The sequence below is a fragment of the Aedes aegypti genome, chromosome 3 (assembly GCF_002204515.2).
Source record: "Aedes aegypti strain LVP_AGWG chromosome 3, AaegL5.0 Primary Assembly, whole genome shotgun sequence".
In the NCBI taxonomy this organism is placed as follows: Eukaryota; Metazoa; Arthropoda; class Insecta; order Diptera; family Culicidae; genus Aedes; species Aedes aegypti.
In genome coordinates, this window is record NC_035109.1 from 45,066,538 (window position 1) to 45,086,905 (window position 20,368).

The window sequence follows — 20,368 nt, forward strand, 5'->3', positions numbered from 1 at the left end:
AAACAAATTGTCCGGATCTCGTGAAAATCGTGCCTCGACTGTTAAGTCCGGCTCTCCGCATAACACCTTCAAGCGCAATATTGAACAAAAGGCACGAAAGTCCATCGCCCTGTCGTAGTCCCCTCCGAGACTCGAACGAACTGGAGTGTTCGCCCGAAATCTTCACGCAGTTTTGCACACCGTTCATCGTTGCTCTGATCAATCTTGTGAGCTTCCCGGGAAAGCTGTTCTCGTCCATGATTTTCCATAGCTCTACGCGGTCGATACTAGCGTATGCCGCCTTGAAATCGATGAACAAATGGTAGGGACCTACCTCAGGGACCTGGTACTCACGGCATTTCTGGAGGATTTGCCGCACGGAAAAGATCTGGTCCGTTGTCGAGCGGCCGTCGATGAAACCTGCTTGATAACTTCCCACGAACTCGTTTGCTATAGGTGATAGACGACGGAAGAGAATCTGAGATAGCACTTTGTAGGCGGCGTTTAGGATGGTAATTGCACGATAATTTTCACACTCCAGTTTGTCGCCCTTTTTGTAGATAGGAAATATAACGCCTTGCTTCCACTCCTCCGGTAGTTGTTCCGTTTCCCAGATTCTGACTATCAGCTGATGCAGACAAGCGGCCAACCTGTCCGGGCCCATCTTGATGAGTTCGGCTCCGATACCATCCTTGCCAGCGGCCTTGTTGTTCTTGAGCTGTTGAATGGCATCCTTAACTTCCCCCATCGTGGGAGCTGGTTGGTTTCCGCTGTCCGCTGTGCTGACGTAGGGGTACCGGGGGCAGTAAGGACTGTTCATTTAAGAAAGTGGACACGTGTTTTTTACAGTAAACTGTTTATTTTCGAACAAATTCATGAGTTTACCTAAAATACATGGAAATCAAAGTAATTTAAATCAAATTCACATAAATTTGAACATTTATTGAGCATTTCTGGAGAATGCTCTTACTTTTCTTTTGATACCTCCCATAAAATTCTGCACAACTTTTTTCGGAACTTTTCGAACTGCTTTTTGAACTGCTGACCACATTTTCTTGAAAAAATCGATGGAGCTTGCTTCTCTTCCATCCTTCTTAAGATACAAATTCGACTTATTCCTTCTTGTGCGTCTCCAAAGTAGCTGAAGCATAGTGAGCCGATGCTAGGTCTGGCAAAAACAATGGAGGCATGGTATGCTTTCAGTAGATGGGCAGAAGCCATTTTTTAATGCATTCAGTTCTGTAATTTTCGCCGTTGATTGAATCCGTCGTGAAATATGTAGTACTTTCATACCGCAGGAGCAAATTGCTTGCCATACCAAATCATTTTTCCCAAATTTTTCTGTTGGGATGTATCGTACGTCGTCAGGAATATCTGTTTTGGCCACAGCGTTGAAAAAATTTAATTTGGACACTTCGCGATTTAAGCCAAATCTCGGAACGGCAGTTTTTCTGTACACCATTTGTGCAGAAAAAAATTGAGAGTCGCCATGTCAATTCGACCCATCGTTTAGAATTTATAATTTTTTTATGTCAACTTTTGTCTGCTGTCAAAATAAACACTTGAGATCACACTGAAACAGAATTTTATTTGTTTTTATGGAATTTTTTCACCAAAATGCTAATATTTAGGTGTCCACTTTCTTGAATGAACAGTCCTTATGGACACCCGGGGCAGAATGGACACCCCCTGTATCTTTGTATAAGCGAATACTTTTACACTTTCAATGCAAACAATATTTCAGTTACCTGTCGGAAGGGGACTTAGTAGAGCTGACACTTCAAAGAGAAAGAAATATAACTTCAAATACAAAATTATCCAAAAATATTGAGTATTCAATGCAATGATTATGAAGCGGAACCACAAATCGGTTGAAAATCGTCAATTTTCTAGATTAAACTAACCTGGAGGCTTTCAATATTGCATCTCTACGAAAAATGTCGTAAATTGGTTTTAATCATGTTTTTAGTGACACAGTGACCTGTCACTATGGTTTCCTGAATATGTACTTCATTTTTCGAGGTTTTGAGAACGATCGCGGGACAATTTTCCTATAAACATAAAGGTGTCCGTACTGCCCCATGGGGGTGTCCACTTTGCCCCGCTTGCTTGATGGCGACTACCAAATATAAGCTTTTTTTAAACCTTTTTTTGAAAACAAAATATTTTTTTCCTTTTTATGCAACCATGCTTAACAAATGCTTAAGAACTCTAAAAATCATACTGCACATAAAAAACAGTATAATATTCATGTCTTTACAGTCAAAATAGGCAAATTCCTTAGGGTGTCCATACTGCCCCACGTCTCCCTAGCCATCGCCTTCGTTGTCCTGACCTTCTGTGCCTGTGTTCTCTGCGCCATTCAGGTGTTCATCGTAGTGCTGCTTCCACCTTTCGATCACCTCGCGTCCGTCCGTCAAGATGCTCCCATCCTTATCCCGGCATATCTCAGCTCGCGGCACGAAGCCTTTGCGGGATGTGTTGAGCTTCTGATAGAACTTCCGCGTTTCTTAAGAACGGTACAGCAACTCGAGTGGATCCATCTCTTGGCATTCGACCTTTTCCAGGCGGCGCTTTTTGTCCCGGAATAGGCGGTTTTGCTGTTTCCGCTTCAGTCTGTATCGTTCCACGTTTTGCTGCGTACCATGCTGCAGCATTGCAGCCCGCGCTGCATTCTTCTCCTCTAAAATCTCCTGGCACTCCTCGTCGAACCAATCGTTTCTTGAGCTCCGTTCCACATATCCGACAATGGCTGCTTTGACTGTCCTCCAGCAGTCCTCAAGAGGGGCCCTATCGAGCTCGCCCTCATCCGGCAACGCTGCCTCAAGATGCTGCGCGTACGCATTGGTGACATCCGGTTGTTTAAGCCGCTCGAGATTGTACCGGGGCGGGCGTCGGTACCGTACATCATTGATGACGGATAGTTTTGGGCGCAGTTTCACCATCACCAGGTAGTGGTCGGAGTCAATGTTAGCGCCACGATAGGTTCTGACGTCGGTTATGTCGGAGAAGTGCCGTCTATCGATCAAAACGTGGTCGATTTGCGATTCTGTTTGCTGAGGTGATCTCCAGGTGTACCGATACGGGAGGCTGTGCTGGAAATAGGTGCTACGAATGGCCATATTATTGGAGGCGGCAAAATCAATCAGTCGTAGGCCGTTCTCGTCCGTCAGCCGGTGGGCACTGAACTTTCCAATCGTCGGTCTGAACTCCTCCTCCTGGCCAACCTGAGCGTTCAAATCTCCTATGATGATCTTGACGTCGTGGCTTGGGCAGCGGTCGTACTCGCGTTCGAGCTGCGCGTAAAATGCGTCCTTGTCATCATCAGTGCTTCCGGAGTGTGGGCTATGCACGTTGATTATGTTGAAGTTAAAGAATCGGCCTTTGATAAGAATCAAAGAAACTTGCACATTCGTTCATTGATCGGCCACCACCCGATCACGCGCCTTTGCATATCACCCATCACTATGAAAGCTGTTCCCAGCTCACGTGTGTTGCCGTAGCTCTGGTAGATGGTATGATTACCTCTAAACGTTCGCACCAATGCTCCTGTCCAGCACACCTCCTGCAGCGCTACGATGTCGAAACCGCGGGTCTTCAGTATATCGGAGAGTATGCGAGTACTTCCAATGAAGTTGAGAGATTTGCAGTTCCACGTACCGAGTTTCCAATCGCTAGTCCTTTTTCGTCGCTGTGGTCTTTGCCGATTGTCCGGTCCGTATTCTCTCGTTGACGTTCCTATGCTGATGTGTTTTTATGGTTGGCTTGCAAAACCTGACACCAACTCCCTAGATTTCCGGAGGACCATTCCCCCTAAATGTTCGGAGGACCATAGTGCGCAGTTTAGCTTAGAGTCCCTCTCTGGCACTCGGACGATGATCAGCCGCCCCTGACATGGGGAACAGACGCTGTTGTGAGCCGCTCCTAACATGGAGTACAGACGCTCCAGGTTTGCAAAGGCAAAAGCAAACCCCCCCTTCCCTGTCAGCATACGACCAAAGTTCCCACCGGGGGTTGGTTACCCGATCTTCCCCAAGGTTACTCGTACCCCGGCCAGTACCACGAGGAGGTAGGGATAGGAGTTGCTGGGCAAGAGGCTAAGGACCGCACAAAGGGGTCTATTTTATTTCTGCAGGTACGCGAGGTACCAATGGTACGCCATGCCCAGCCATTTACCCCGCCTTGTTAACAACATATTACATTTCATTTGCCGTAGCAGTTCAGATTTTTTACAGGTGAGTTGATTTCACCTGCTTATAAGAGAAAAAAAAAACACGCTTTCAATTTACTAAACCTTACTTAACCTAAACATATAACGCATTAATCGTGGCAATAGAAGATTGTAACTATTTTTGCCTGAAATTATTAATTATTTTATTTGACATTTGTTTCAATGTTTCAACATTGGATATTCTATGTAACTCATTTGTACTATACCAGGGAGGAAGTCTCAGAATCATTTTCAAAATTTTATTTTGAATTCTCTTCAGAGCTTTCTTCCTGGTATTACAACAGCTAGTCCATATTGGTACAGCATACAACATGGCTGGCCTGAAAATTTGGTTGAATATCAAAAGCTTGTTCTTAAGACAAAGTTTTGATTTTCTATTAATAATAGGTTAAAGACATTTTACATATTTATTACATTTGGCTTGAATGCCCTCAATGTGATTTTTGAAAGTTTAATTCTTATCTAGCATGAGCCCTAGATACTTAACTTCATCTGACCAATTTATTGGAACCCCTCTCATCATGACAACATGTCTACTTGAAGGTTTCAAATAAAGAGGTTTTGGTTTATGTGGGAATACCATTAGTTGAGTTTTGGAAGCATTAGGAGAAATTTTCCATTTCTGCAAGTATGAAGAAGGGGGTGATGGACCTGATGTAGTGGTTAGAACACACGCCTCTCACGCCGAGGACCTGGGATCGAATCCCATCCCCGAGATAGTCACTAAAAATTTCAGTGACGACGAAGGGAAGTAAAGCTGTTGGTCCCGAGATCAACTAGCCCAGGGCTAAAAATCTCGTTAATAAAGATAGAAAAAAAAGTATGAAGAAAAAATATTCAAACTCTTTTGCAATCGACTACAGATGACACGCAGGCTTCGTCTTTTGGCGGAGAGGCCTGTGTCATCCGCAAACAGGGATTTTTGACATCCCTGAGGTAACTCAGGTAAGTCAGATGTGAAAATATTGTATAATATTGGTCCCAAAATGCTGCCTTGGGGAACACCAGCTCTTACAGGAAGTCTTTCAGACCTGGAGTTCTGATAATTAACCTGAAGTGTACGATTTGGCAGATAACTTTGAATTATTCTAACAATGTTGTATGTTGTATGTGTATGTTGGAAAATTAAAGTTTTTTAATTTTACAATCAAACCAAACCAAACACTGTCGAATGCTTTTGCTATGTCTAGAAGAGCAAGACCAGTAGAATAGCCTTCAGATTGTTGGAACGGATCAAATTTGTTACACGTATAAGTTGATGAGTGGTCAAATGTCCATGGCGGAATCCGAACTGTTCATTGGCAAAAATTGAATTTTCGTTGATGTGGACCATCATTCTGTTCAAAAATACCCTTTCAAAAAAGTTACTGATGGAGGAAAGCAAACTGATTGGACGATAGCTAGAAGCTTCTGCAGGATTTTTGTCTGGTTTTAAAATTGTAACAAGCTCAGCATTTTTCCATTTGTCAGGAAAATAAGCTAATTGAAAACATTTGTTAAATATATCAACTAAAAATGATAAGCTACTTTCTGGAAGTTTCTTTTTGAGGATGTAGAGAATTCCATCATCGCCAAGAGTTTTCATATTTTTGAATTTTTTAATAATAGTTCTCACTTCTTTCAAATCAGACTCACAGGCATTTTCGAAAACGTTCTCTTGATTGAGAATATTTTCGAAATGGGATTAAAGTCCTGCAAGCTTCTGCAAAAGTTTCAACCAAAATTAGCTTGAAAAGGATTAGTTTCTTCAGCAGCTTCCTATATTATGATTTGTAGAATAAGTTCTCACCTACAGAATTGTACTTACATTACCTCTATATCACCAGAAAAATGCAAAAAAAATACACATTATTTTATCGTAAGTATTGTAAGGAAGATATGGGATATTGAATTGTATTTTTTTAACCATCGTAGTGGAGACTCAATTAATGTTTTGTCTCAAATTCCGAACATGACTAATATTCCGACCACTCGATTTTTTATGAAGATTTTTCAAGAAAACCACTCAAATTTCTTCACAGGATGATTAATTGCTCTATGATTCAAGTCCACTGCATTGAGAAGTTGTTAAAATATCAACTTCTTACCTGTTAAATCGCAACTGTTATACATATGAATCATGTTGGAAATTTGAGGCAAAATAATTTGTGGTATGAAACTATTGAAATCTTTATTCAATGGTTTGAAACTATAGAGACCTAGAAACCTATAGTCATCATCCCCCTAATCAGCAAAACACTGTTTTGACTGATACCTACCCATCACCCGGTCAATCACACCAATGTAGAACTTTCGGGGGCTTTCGGTTTCTCTGCGATCATAATTTTATGCGCACAAGCACCATCATCCCGACTACCACCCTTGTACAGCATCGCATTCGCAACGTCGTCAGTATTGGTAAGGAGGGAGAGTTTGGTGAAAGCATCACTAGTGGGGTGCATCCGATTCGAGGAGAGCATCCTGTCCTGCGGTGGCTCGCAAACAAAACAAAGCAAGCCCCGAGCCGGGCCGTTTTCGACGAAGCCGACGCATTCGCAACGCAGTTCGTTTCGTTTCACGCAGTAGGCCGACGGTGTAGAAGTGTGTTTTTGTTGTTGTCATCAAGTCGTACAGTGTGCTGTTGGATAGCTACTAGTATTCAGCTTTATCGCAGTTATCAACTCATCGAATGTGTAAGTACACGTGTTTTTTTTTTTGCTGTCGATAGAACATATAAGGGGGGTTTTCTAGTACAAGGTTGTCTCATTTGCAAAACCAAACTCGAGTCGATATCCATCTTTGCTAGGCGACTTGCCCCCTCAACATTATTATGCTCTCAACATCTGCCACCTTGCATGCACGTTTGTGTGCGTAAGTGCGTGCGTAGTACTTTTATGCAACTATGGGCATTGCTGCTGCGTAAGCCACAACGCTTCAGGGTCAAACAACAAGGTGGAAAGACGAGTTTTCCGATGGATTGGTAATGTCTCGAGAACGTTAAATGTAATGGAAATTAATTACATAAACAACATTTTTTGTCGATGTATTCTTAGAAGTAAAAAATAAACCATTTCGTGTCGCTTGGTAACACAGTAGGCGGCTCAGTAGAAAAAAAAAGAGAATGAAAGCACCATACTACGTAAAAAAAAGTGATAAGGGAGGGGCTGTGTCCAATGTTGATGTTTTCAGTATTTTCTGAATAGCGAGCGTCAAGGCAAAACAGCTGTGCAGGCACAACTAAAAAGGCGTCAATGGGTGTTTGGGAGAGAGAGAAGCAGGTCGATTTTGAGAGAGAAGCAGATGGAACTTTGCAGATCGTAGGAGCTTTTATGCTATAAAGCTTTTTAGTGACTTGAAATGTTTCAAGAAGCTTTTTGGCATGTTATATGATATAGGGTATTTGCAGTATTTTGGACATCTGATCAACTAATTGGGACACATCACAATTTTTTATATTTCAAACGAATTACGATTTTTCATTTATCTAGTTACCAGAGTTAAACATTATAAGAATCGTAAAAAATATTTCCAAATTGATTTATGACCCAGCGTTTGCGACACATATCTATGTGTAGAACTTTTTTTTTATGTAATTCTCATTTAGGCTTCGTCATGTCATTTACTTTCGACACCGAACCATGCTGCTCACAAAAGCATAATTGTTCCATATGGACTTTCGAACCAACGCATTTTTTCATCGCAGCATTCAAGTTTTCATGTATGTTTTACTGGTTTTACTATGCATATAAAAATAAAACAGTTTGTTTGAAAATGTAGTGGAAAAATATAAGGTAGATAAAGTCCTATATTTAAAAATAAAGGCATAATAATAACTACAGTAATGACCTGATTTTGTCAGACCCCGATTTTGTCTACCCCCGATATTAGCACCTTTTTTTACCCGATTTTGTCCACCCCCGATTTTAGCATCCTTTGTGCCCGGTTTTGTGAGCCTTAAAATTGATATTTATTTTAATCAAAGTAAGCTCGTCTATACTAGCAAAATTGGGTGCATAGAGTCAATTATGACCTTGGCCAATAATCTAAAGACCAAAGTTTTGAAATCTGAAATTTTCAATAATTTTTCATGAAACTGATCATAGTAACCTTGCATCACGGTACATCACAAAATTATTTTTCCCGATTTTAGCTCTTTTCCGATTTTGTCAAACCTAAATTCAGCATGGGGCTGACAAAATCGGGACATTGTTGTACTCATTAATAACTATATATGCTTTTAACTCAAATATCTACTGCAAAACGTGAATTATGTTCAAAGTTACATTATGTTCTGATCAATAGAAGCAAAATGAGTTATCTGTGCGGTGGTGCAGAAATGTGTGTTGGTGCGAAAGGGTGCTTGGAGCTTAACCTTCAGCGGGTTGCACTCAACATGAGTTCCATCACAGTAGGCCCTTGCATGCACCAAATATCCTATGTACACGGCATAAAAAATTAACATGGTAGGCTCTTTACTGATGTAAACATCAAGTTTGGTTGTAAACATGTGACGTCACTCCTATCGTACCATGTACCATCCGGACCACTAGATCAATTTTTTCGAAAATTTGTTCGAGGAGGATAGGAATGACGTCGTCAAGTAGCTGTCAGTTTTCGGAATATACAGTGAAACCTCCATGAGTCGATATTGAAGGGACCATCGACTCATGGAAATATCGAGTCATGGAACAGCAATTCTTTGGAAAGCTGCTTCTAGGGACCATCATAGTAACCATGAAAATATGTTTTTAGTATGGTTCCATGAGTCGATATCGAGTCATGGAACATCGACTCATGGAGGTATCACTGTATCACCTTTTTAATTTAGTACACCGTGTCCTATGTACAATTTTTGTTTCTTACTCGTCCAGGTAAGACGTGTTAAGCTAAGTGATTCCATTCCGGTCGAAATTCAATTATTCACAAAATGTAGAAAATTATAGCCATTTGTATGTTCAATATTCAAACTTTGAGCGATGTTTTTCCAATGTCTACCTTCTTCATATGGAACAGTTTACTTTTATAGGCAGTATGCAACAGTTTATTACGCAACACTAGTTCATTACGCGACTCATTTCAGTTGTGTTTCTGGAAATCGATAAACAATTATTTGACAACATTATTCAAACAACAAAGCTACGTGGAGCTAAATATAAATGTTTCCTGTGGCATTTATGCGGGAATCATTCATGGAATTCATCTGAGAAAATTTCCAGAAGTTTTGAGATTCTTACAAAATTTGTACAAGAACCTTCTTTACGATTTTTTTTTCCGCAGATCCAGAAAAAATCTTATCAAGAGTTTCTGAGTAGCTGCACATTTAATTTTTATAGGAGTTCCTTTGAGGAAATTTTCATAATTTCATTATCTAGTGTTTCCTACAAGTCAGGAGTAACTTCCAAGGATTCCTCTAGGTAGGCACCACACTATTTTTTTTTCCAAAAATGTTACCAGGAATCCTGCAAATAATTCCACAAGGTATTGAACCAGAGATTATTCCAGTTATTCTTCCAATAATTCACTTAATCTAGTTCTAGTGGATTCTGCAGGAATCAAACATGAATTAGTAAGTTTTAGAGACGTTCTAAGATGATTGGACAAGGAAGAATTTCTTTTAAGATTTCTACTGTAATATGCTCTATTCACTCAGAAGTCAAAAAGTTCCTTGACGGGATTTTGACAGATTTCAGAAATTTCTTAGAAATTCGTCGTAGTGATCTGCTCTATAATATATTTAAGGATAATTTCAGAAATACTCCAAGATGTTTCAAGGACTCCTCATAGATTCTTATTGAAAATACGTCTAATGTTATCTCTAAGAACTGGTTTAGGCGTTCTAGTGAAATGGTTTCAAGTAAGCAAGAAGAATCAATATTTTTTCTTGATTTCCTACTGAACCAGAAACCAGAAATTATTCTATGTCTTTTCCCATAGTTTTTCTCAGATATTACTCCAGGGATTCCTCAACGATTCTATCATGGGTTCCTTTAGAATTTTCTCTAATAATTTTTCTAAGGATTTCTTTTAGAATACCTAAATTAAATTCTCAAGGGATTACTCCAGAAACCTCTGTGTAGATTTTTCAAGCAAATCCTTCAGAAAATATGGAAACATTTCTTGAAGAATTTTGTTTACTTCAGTGATTCCTCCTGAAATATGTCCCAATTTTGCCATAGATATCTCATGAAATATGTATAATATTTTTGATAAGGGTTCCTATACGAATCCCTCAACAAAGCTCTCAGGGGATTACTCCAGGAACCCATGCGAAGATTTTTTTTATCAAAATCCATTTGAAAGTATGGAAACATTTTGAAGAAATTTTTGGGTTAACTCCGGAAGCAGTCCCTGCAGGAAAAACTTTACAAGGATTGTTACAACTATTAAATCTTTGAGAAATTCTTGGTTTATTCCTTGGGGAAATCTCTGGAAAAGTTTTCGGGAACACCACTAAAAGAATCTACGTATGAAAGCTTGAAGGAATTCCTAGAGGTATCCTTGGTAAAAGTGATAACTGAGTAAAGAGATTAAGACCTACAAACGATATTTTTCTGACGTTAATGAATAAGATTTACAGCCTAATAGGCTTAATTAAATATGCCCTCAAATTTCAAATATCACCGATTGGTTAGTGAAAGCCTTTGTTTCTACAAATGTCACCATAAATTATTCGAACATGTTTCGGTGAACCAATATCAGTATAAATCTTATTTATAAATCTACAAAAAATCACTTATTACGATTGTGGAACTGAAGGCCTGAACTCAAATAAGTTCTTGTACAACCATGAACGCTCGTTGAACTCAAAAAATGACGAGACAAGGGTTCACGAGCCTTTTTGCGTATAAATGTAGTTCAAAAATCTTCTAGAAATCACTAGTTAGCTTTGTTGATCTGAAGACCTGGACTCAAAATAGTTTTAGGATAGTCTTCAATAGTCGCTGGACACAAAACATGAAAAATCAAACAATATGAGGCTCTGTGTATCTTATCCTGAATTGCAAGGTTCTGGAAGGTCACTCGTTGCACTTGTACGTCTGACGACCGGTACCTAAGTTGTGCTTGGATAACTTTAAAGATTTGTTGAACTCAAATCTTGGTAGAGCAAAACTATATCAACCCTATAAACAGCACCCACGTTCTTATTCATTCGAATGATCATTGGTTACGCTTGTAGATCTGTAGGCTTTTATTCATAAGCCTGTTTTTCATGAACATTCGGGAGATCACTAGTTACGCTTGTAGAACTGAAGACCTGTACATAAAGAAGGTTTTGCATAACCTTGAAAGGCCATTGAACTCAAAACAAAGTACTCCCTCATTTTGTGAGCCTAAATGGATATTTTCCTAGTTTTCAAGATGCTGAAAAGTCACTCGCTACGCTTGAAGATCTGATGGCTTATACTCCAAGTAGTTCTTGGGTAACCATAGATAGTTCTGGTAGCGTGTGTGGTGAACCGTCGCGAAATAATTGTTCCGTGGATTTCGGATGATACACATCTGTCTCGGTTTGAAGTTAAAACACAAGTGTCGTTTATTTTATCCATTAGTTCTGTCGTTACATATTGATGGAATGTGGATTAGGTGAGACTCGAAAAATACTATATTCCCACGTATGGTTTTCTACTACGTAAGCATTCTTAGCGCAACTAGAATGGCGCGTGTAGACTGTGAAACTGGAGACATTTTCCGTTGAAGACTTATGGTCGTGAGAAAGCTTCAAAACGTAGAATTCTATGGAAATGATAAAGTGCTGATTTAATGAAAAATGGTTGAGCGTTGCTAAGCGTAAGCGATTTGATTTAATAATGTTGTGGGGATGTTAAGGTTAAATAATTACACTACACCTTCCCCGTTAGCGGAGAACAACGTAATACAATGAGTTGTTCTTTTGTATTGATTTTGGGAACTAGCATTGTTCGAGCCTTTACAAACAATTTAAAAAATACACTTTTATTCTTTACATGATCTTTCGCTTCTGATGTTGTGATTTAACATTTTTGTCTTTTCCTATTTTTTTTTTTCTTTTATTTTTTTTTAGTTTGTTCGTATAAATTTCTCATTCATACCTTATCCTTCCCCCTCTCGGAAACGTTGGAGTCAAATATTTGAAATAATTAACGTTTAATTAATCTTGATCTGTGGACTGTAGATATTTTATTACCAATTTTTATTACTGCATTAGATTCGGTTAAATCTTAAATTTTGAAAGGACCTGCATTTAGTGAATCTAATTTTTGTCTATTTTCCAATTTTAGGTAAACGGTATCGTTGACTTGAAGTGGTGTTGTATGTAAATTTTCGTTTAAAAATTTTGTTCTATTGCTCTTTGTTTTCTGGATTTCCTCTAAGACTCTTGTATGTGCTACTTGCATTCTGTATTTTAGTTCCTTTTCGTATGAGTCAAAGTTGTATAAAGGTTGAATTTTAGTATCAGTTGATTGTAAAGTATTACATTTCCTTCCAAAAACTAATTCGAAGGGAGTATAATCATGATCTACGTTAGGAGTGGTATTGTAAGAGAACGCATAATAAGGCATCCATGTATCCCAGTCATTTCTCGCTTCATTGGAAAAAATCCGAAGGTATTCATTCAAACACCTATGGTTTCTTTCCAATGCACCAATAGTCTGTGGGTGGTATGCCGTAGAGCATGTGTGGTCAATTTTAAGAAGATCGCAAATTTCATCGAATACTCCTTTATATTCGGTACCTTGATCCGTTTTGATACTTTTCATGGGACCGAATTGAAGGATACAATTATTTATGACAGTTCTAGCTACGGTATTCGCTGATTTATCTGGTATTGGGGCAATTATCACATATTTTGTGAAATCGCATTGCATGGTAATCGCATATCGGTTTCCGTTTTCGGTCATTGTAAACGGTCCAACGGTGTCTATAGACACAACGTCAAACGGTTTCATTGGGGTTGTTGTTACTATTTGTTTTGTTTTCACATTAGGAAAGTGTTTATTGTGTTTACATAATGTGCATGCATTGACAAATTCAACAATGCATTTTTTCATATTAGGCCATGTATACATAGATTTCACCTTTCGGTATAACCGGTTAATACCTAAGTGTCCTCCTGTTGGCAAGTTATGAAATTGTTGTAGTATATTATTTACCTGGTCTCGACTTGTCAAGACCTTGGGTTTTTTAAATAATAATACGGTAGTATTCCTTAGAATACAATTACCGATTTTCTTAAATAGATCCATGCTTAGATATTTGAATATTATGTCACTTTTTGCCATGGCTATCTTATTGGGTATGTTCCGTCCAGTATTTTCTCTGGTATAACTAGCATTTATCGTGGGCGCCCCATTTTCAATTTCTTTTAAAATATTGTTCATATGCATTAATATTGTTTCTTTATTTCCGTTTATCGGAATCTTGAAGCCTAAAGCTGTTCCTTTGGTGTAATTTTTCTTGTATATTACAACATCTAAAGTATTATCACTGTTTCTCACAAATGATAATTTTGGCAGCATGAATGCTTCCTGGCTACCAAGTGGCTCATACACTCGGAATTGATCAGGTTCCTGTGCTTGAGTACTGATAGGGGTTGCACCATTTTGCCTTTTTTTCATTGCACGTGTTATAACGTACAATTGTTTAAGACCCTCTGCATTAATTTGTATTCGAGATAATGCATCGGAAACTACATTCGTCTTTCCTTTTATATAAATAACTTCGAAATCGTATTCCTCTAAGTCTAATCTGATGCGAGTTAGTCACGAGGATGGATTTTTCATAGAAAATAAATGGATCAGCGGTCTGTGATCTGTTTTAACATAGAACTTTCGACCATAAAGATACGGCCTAAAATGTGTAATAGCCCAATGAATGGCTAGAAGCTCTTGCTCAGGTGTGGACTTATTAGATTCTCCTTTTGTAAATGCCTTACTGGCAAATGCGATAGGAAATTCCGTATCACCATACCGTTGAGCAAGGACAGCTCCACAAGCCATTTTGGAGGCATCTGTTGTCAGTATGAAGTCACATTTAAAATCTGGAAATTTCAAAATACGCGGTGAAAGTAATTCGTTCTTTAGAATGTTGAATGAATTTTGACAGTCTTCGTCCCATTTAAAAATTACATTTTTTCGAAGCAGTTTGTTAAGTGGACAAGCTATTTCTGCGAATTTAGGAATGAAACGTCGATAATAATTGCAAAAAGCAACAAATCTTCTTGTTTCGTCTGCAGTATTGGGCACCGGGTAATTGAATATAACTGAAAATTTAGATTTATCGGGTAATATACCCTGTTCTGATATGTGATGACCCAAATACGTTACATCACTCTTGAAAAAATGACATTTCTGAGGATTGAGTTTCAGATTAAATTTTCTTAGTTGGTCAAAAACTTTTTGTAGATTCAATATATGGTGTTTTATCGAGCATCCTACTACGATGATATCATCAATGTAAAGGAATGCACATTCAGATGGAAGGCCACTCAACGCAATCGACATCATGCGTTGGAAGCTATTAGGACTTATATTAAGACCGAATGGCAGTCTATTAAATTCAAAATGTCCAGTGCCAGTTGAGAAGGCAGTGAACTTTTTGCTTTCGTCTTCCAGTGGGATTTGGTGAAATCCTGACACTAAGTCAAGCGTCGAAAAATATTTCGCTCGGCCTAAATTATCAAGGATTTCATCAACTCGTGGTAATGGAAATTTGTCCGGAAGGATTTTCTTATTCAATTGGCGGAAGTCCACTACTAATCGCCATTTCTTATCTCCTTCCGATGTTTTTTTAGGGACTAGCAAAACCGGAGAGTTAAATGAAGAATATGAATTGCGGATTATACCATCATCTAGCATTTTCTTTACTTGTCGTTCAATTTCAGCCTTGTGGCACTCCGGTATTCTGTAATTTTTAATGTATACCGAAGTTGGCTCATTTAGTTTGATCTCTTGCTTGTAAAAATTGTTCGTAGACAATTTGTCGTCATCGAGTGAAAAAATGTCATTATACTGCGTACAAAGCTGTTCTACATTGGCTTTTAAGCTGGGTTCTAAATGATCAAGCTTTAATTCATTCAATAATTTTCGTTTTCTATTTTTCGTCGACTTATTGGCCTTTAGATTGCCGTTTACATCATATTTGGTTAGTGGGAATATTTGCGGGTTGAAATTACTTGGAACCGCGACAGAATCGTCCGTTGTATTTAAAAATTTGACAAACGAACTAGTTTTACTGATAATTGAATTTGCGTAAAATACACCAGGGTGAATTTCACCTGCTATTATTACACTGTCTTCAACGATTTGTGGTAAGTGCATTAATTTTATTATTTCGCACCGTGGCGGAATAATGTTTCTGTTATTCCTGTCATTGATTGGAATAGTAATTATATCATCATTGACATTAATCGACAGTAGCCAACTGTCATAATCTATACAGCACCGGTACCTGGTTAGAAAATCTCTTCCTAGGATGCCGTCTGCTGGTATTGGGAAATTATCATTTACAATGTGGAATGATTGATTAAATCTAATGTTATCATAATTAATATATGTTGAAGTGTTTCCAAGAGTTTCGGTAACACCACTTCCTATTCCAGATATTTTACATTTATCAAAAGGATTGTATATTTGATTTGTTCTAATTTTATTAGACTTAATTAGAGAAATTTCAGAGCCAGAATCAACAATGAGTTGACATTGAGAATCTGAAAACTCTGCATTTATATGTACATAACTAGGCGAGGACAAGTTAACAGTAAAAACTGTCCTCGATGGATTTATAAAAGATGTTGTGTTTGTCCAATTGGTACTTGTTGCTGTTGGGGATGAGCATGATGATTATTTCTATTTTGTTCAGGCGCATGCGGATTCGCACTATTATTCTGCTGCCCTGGTTGAGCCTGATTGTTTTGTGCATAGTAAACCGTATTTCTATTAAAAGGTCTGTTAAAACCTCTTTGTGGTCGGCTGTAGTTCTGTTGTGGGTATGCATAGCGTGAAGATCGGAAATTTCGTCGATCATTTCCCCTGTAAGAGGAACGACCTCTGTAAGATGAACGGCCTCTGTTAGATGGACGACCCCAGTTCTTTTGTTGATAGAACACTTGTGGGCCGGCAGAAGTCGACACTTCATTTTCTTGCAGTTTTTGGATGGCATCATTTAATTTGGTAAACGTGCCAGCCTTCAAAATAATCCTAGTGTCTGGGTTTTTAGTCCCAGAAATTAGTGCATCAACACCACTTTTGGTGGCCATATTTGTCGCTACATCAATCGGGATCTTGTTGTTTATGTAAACTGATTTTAGTTCTTGAGTAAGTTTTTCAATCTCATTGCAGAATGCTTCTGTGTTTGAAGATTGCTTAACATTTTTCAGCTTAGCTAAAATGTTATCGGCGGTTTTTCTTGAAGAGCAATTTTGCTTTAAGGCATCTACAAGTTCGTTTAATGTGGCGTTTTCTGGTACTGCCTGTCTTGCAGCACCAGCGAGACGTGTTTTGATAAAACGAATCGCGACAGCTTTAGCTGCTGCTTGTGCCGCTGGTGTAGATTCTGCGTTTGCGCTGTCGACTAAGTCAACGAAAAGCGCTACTGAATCAAGAAAATTGTCCAACTTTTCCGGGTTACCTTCATATATTTCAATGAGTGAGGTACCCGTTTTGATATCTATTTTTGCCATTTTTGGTTGTATTACAGGCTTCACAAGTTTGGATTTTTGTTTTAATTTGTTTATAAAAAGAATTGCATATGTTATCGAAAACAAACTAATTTTGTGTATTCCAGCCCATTCCAACTTGGACGATATTAAGACATGTATATTACCGTATACTTGTCGAGAGCATTTGTTGAGAAAATTGAATTCTGATTCATCAAGATCAGCTTCTACCTCAGCTAGAGTGTTTATAATTTTATTGTAAGTCAATTTAGCTTTATTCAATTTTAATTCTAGCGTTAATCTTCTGTATCTCCTATTTGGAGCTTTATTCAAATTTCTTAAGATTGAATTTAACACTTTTATTCCTTCTTCAATGATTAGCTTATTCTGTGTCACACCCATTGATAGGTCATGATTATACGATTATACTTTTTACAAAGATAAGAAAACTTAAAGTAACTTACATTATGATTCGTCTCGACATGCTGGTTGGGATCCTTCTTCTGGGTTCATCTTTCTGGTGTACGGCTTCTCTCATGAATCTTTTAGTAAGTATTTTTTTTTCACATGTCACTGTTTTCAGCTGTTCAATGTTTCATAAAAAGGTTCACTTATTTTCTGATGGAGCAACAGTCTGCGTCAATATCATTTTTAAAAACGAATTCACTCAACACTGTTTGAATTTATTAGCATTGAATTGAACTTGAACTATTCTCTATTGAAGGGATTTTCTGCTGTTGATTCACAACATTCGTACCTTCAGTTCTGAACATGTTGAATGCACACTGTTGTTTTTTTTTTCAGTTAGGCACTGCTTTTTTTTCGCAAATCATTGCCACTGTTAGAAGTCACTAGTTTTGCCATTCAAAACTTTCGCAGAACCAGTTCGAAACATTATGGATGCTTTCACTGTGCTGGATATTTTAACTATTTTTGTCACTCATTATTCATTCCGACTGAAACCAAACACAACGCATTCCGTCGGCCCATTTTAGTATTTTTCACACATGTTGCAACTGGGCCACACTTCGCGCTGCTTTGAGCGCTTGCTTGCGGGAATGTTTTTTTAATAATAGGTAGCAAATGAGCAGAAATTGAAGTACCACCGCTACCAGAATCACTGTCAGTTTTAGGTCGTGCGCAGTGTGGTGTTCCGAGTGTTCTTCTAATTGGTTAATTATCACATTTTGTGGATCACCGCTGTTGTTCACTATCTTGGAGTTTGACTTTCCCATTTTCAGTATTGATTGGTTCAAAGTTCGTATCACAAAAATCACTGCTCACAGGTCGCCATGTGGTGAACCGTCGCGAAATAATTGTTCCGTGGATTTCGGATGATACACATCTGTCTCGGTTTGAAGTTAAAACACAAGTGTCGTTTATTTTATCCATTAGTTCTGTCGTTACATATTGATGGAATGTGGATTAGGTGAGACTCGAAAAATACTATATTCCCACGTATGGTTTTCTACTACGTAAGCATTCTTAGCGCAACTAGAATGGCGCGTGTAGACTGTGAAACTGGAGACATTTTCCGTTGAAGACTTATGGTCGTGAGAAAGCTTCAAAACGTAGAATTCTATGGAAATGATAAAGTGCTGATTTAATGAAAAATGGTTGAGCGTTGCTAAGCGTAAGCGATTTGATTTAATAATGTTGTGGGGATGTTAAGGTTAAATAATTACACTACACGTGTTATTATACAAGCCCATATCAACATTGTTCCTAATCCTCCAAAAGGTCACTGATTACACTTGTAGATCCGAAGGCCTGTGCTCAATGAAATTCTCACGGAGTTCTCGGCTGACCCAGATAACCAAGACCAATTTAGCATACAGCTGACATAACTATACACAGGCTTTGTCAAACAGAATTTCGTGACGGCCTAAACTTAATAGTCCGTGTAGAATTTACTGGGGAAATCACTAACAGAATTATTCTGGATCTCTAGGAAAATTCAAACGAGTTTCTTGAAGAATAATGCCTTTAAAAGTTCTCCTGAAGTAATCCTGAACTCCTCGGATAGCAAAGTAACTCCTGAAACTCCTTCCGAAAATTAGCTTGAGCTTGAGCTTTTTTGGCCGCCCGTGGTTGCTAATCCAGTATCGCCAGATCAGCTGCACTTACACAACGAACCAACCAGATGACTGCTTGGGACTAACAGGCACCCTCAGTGTATATATGCTGGTGATTTTCTATTTTTAGGCAACAATGGCGCCTGCCATGTCAGAATGCAGACCAATGAGGGGAAGGAGGAGGAATTGATGATGCATTAAACTGGCTCCCACGGTAGACCGTATATACCACTGCGTCTACGCCAGTTAATGCAGGAAGGGAGCGGGGCGGTAATTTTTATGGCAGAGAGGCTTGCTGTTTGGTTGGCAGACTGCCTATGTAGCGTAATGAAAGGCGTGCTTTAATGATGGAGGAATTGAAAGCGTAGGGAAACGGTTTATTTTTGTCCGTCTCGGGTTCTAGCAAATGCTATGAACTGTGATAGAACAACTGTGAGATATTAAGAGTGGAAGATAGAAGCAAGTGAAAGATAAGAACTACAAAGTACGAGGAAAGGGACGGGCCTGGAATTGAACCCACAACCTTCTGCTTATGAAGCAGAAGCGGTAGCCATTGGACCACCAACCCCGTCTATAACTCCTTTATAAACTCCTCTATAAACTCCTTTCGAAAATTACTGGAGAAATTACCGGTAAGAGCCACATGAAAACTTTTGTAGGATAGCTCGTAAAAAATTCTGAAAAATTTTATGATGATGTCCTGGAAGAATTCTTGTAGGGATTTTTGTGTAAATTTCTAAAAAAAAATCCTGAAGGTGTAATTGCTGGAAACAGCAGTGTAGGGATTGCTGTAAAATCTTCTTGATCGGTGAAAGATTTACTTTATACAATTCCCTGAAAGATTTATCGGAGAATTTGAAGGACAATTGTTGGGAAAATGTGTGTGAGAATATTTCGAGCAATTCCTGTTGGTTTTAGTTAATATGAGTTTGAATCAGGATATCCTGAGGATTACCGGGAGATTTCCTGCGAGAATCATTATTGGATTCAATCTCTGTTTAAATTCTGCGAAGAAGTTCCAGATGAATCCCTGCAAGAAAAATAACTGCAACAGTTTAATTGAAGTTATTAATGCTATAACAAAAAACTTGAAATTAACATTTCTTTGCCAACAAAATTTGATATTGACAATGCTCTCGAAACTAACCGTAATAAAACATTGATAGAACCATGCGTTAGCCAAACTGCTGTCAAATTTTACCGTAATTCGGAGTATAGTTTGTCAGTGGCAAGAAGCTGATCATTCCCGTATCTACATGTAAAGTCTGTCAAAAAAGTTAACGGCCGTCGAAACAGCAAGCACTCCGCGAGCGTGTTGTACGGTTTTACGGTTTTACCATACGTGCCAAAAGAAAGGAACCCGACCAATTTGTATCGCGCCTAAGTTGCGCCGTACGGATAATCAGGGCCTTTTCTCCACGTTTCTCCACGTTGTTTTGAAGAATACACATTATGTTCAATAAAAACTGA

General features: G+C 38.5%; 1 protein-coding gene across 1 annotated transcript in view; it reads left to right on the plus strand.

Moving 5' to 3' along the window:
• The first annotated feature begins 6,658 nt into the window (after positions 1 to 6,658).
• Positions 6,659 to 20,368, plus strand: part of LOC5575629 (transport and Golgi organization protein 2) — a 208,179-nt gene continuing 194,469 nt past the window's right edge. The window contains exon 1 of the mRNA XM_021851371.1: positions 6,659 to 6,882. The gene's annotated coding sequence lies outside the window, so the exon portion shown is untranslated. The remainder of the gene's footprint in view (positions 6,883 to 20,368) is intronic.